The sequence below is a fragment of the Babylonia areolata genome, chromosome 31, assembly GCF_041734735.1.
Source record: "Babylonia areolata isolate BAREFJ2019XMU chromosome 31, ASM4173473v1, whole genome shotgun sequence".
Lineage (NCBI taxonomy): Eukaryota > Metazoa > Mollusca > Gastropoda > Neogastropoda > Buccinidae > Babylonia > Babylonia areolata.
Window position 1 is genome coordinate 29,017,289 of NC_134906.1, and position 766 is coordinate 29,018,054.

Sequence of the window (766 nt, forward strand, 5' to 3'; positions counted from 1 at the left end):
CACCTCCACCCTCTCCCGAAATACCTCCACCCTCTCCCCAACACCACCTCCCCCCCTCTCCACAAACACCTCCACCCTCTCCACAAACACCTCCACCCTCTCCACAAACACCCCCCCCCCCTCTCCACAAACACCTCCCCCCTCTCCACAAACACCTCCACCCTCTCCACAAACACCTCCCCCCTCTACATAAACACCTCCACCCTCTCCACAAACACCTCCACCCTCTCCACAAACACCTGCCCCCTCTACACAAACACCTCCACCCTCTCCACAAACACCTCCCCCCTCTACACAAACACCTCTACTCTCTACACAAACAGTGGAAAAATACAGGGGGATTTCCCTTTTGATATCTCAACCAATTAGCAGAACTGTCCCACGGCCAAGTAAAAGCTAACTTCAAAACAGGGGAAGGAGGGGGAGGGGGCGCAGGAAGGTGGGGGGGGGGGGGGGGGAGCGGAGAAAGGGGAAGGAGGGAAAGAGGGGTCGCTAACTTCACCCCACCCCCTTCCTCCCTCCCTGCACCCGTGTTCTGCTCAGTCATTTTGTTGTGTGTGCGTGTGTCTCTGTCTGTGTTTATGTGTGTGTGTGTGTGTGTCTGTAGGTGTGTGTGTATGTGTTTGTGCATGCTCACGTGTGTGTGTGTGTGTGTGTGTGTGTGTGTGTGTGTAGGTCATTTCGACCTGCAGCCTGGTCTGTGCTTATATAAAACATTTCAACACTGTAAGTCGTTCATTCACAGTGCCACTAACACACACACCTA

The 766-nt window shown here is 54.3% G+C and overlaps 1 protein-coding gene across 1 annotated transcript in view; it reads left to right on the forward strand.

Moving 5' to 3' along the window:
* Window positions 1–754: 754 nt before the first annotated feature.
* Window positions 755–766, forward strand: part of LOC143276208 (neuralized-like protein 4) — a 9,305-nt gene continuing 9,293 nt past the window's right edge. The window contains exon 1 of the mRNA XM_076580661.1: window positions 755–766. This exon is cut by the window's right edge and continues 478 nt beyond it. The gene's annotated coding sequence lies outside the window, so the exon portion shown is untranslated.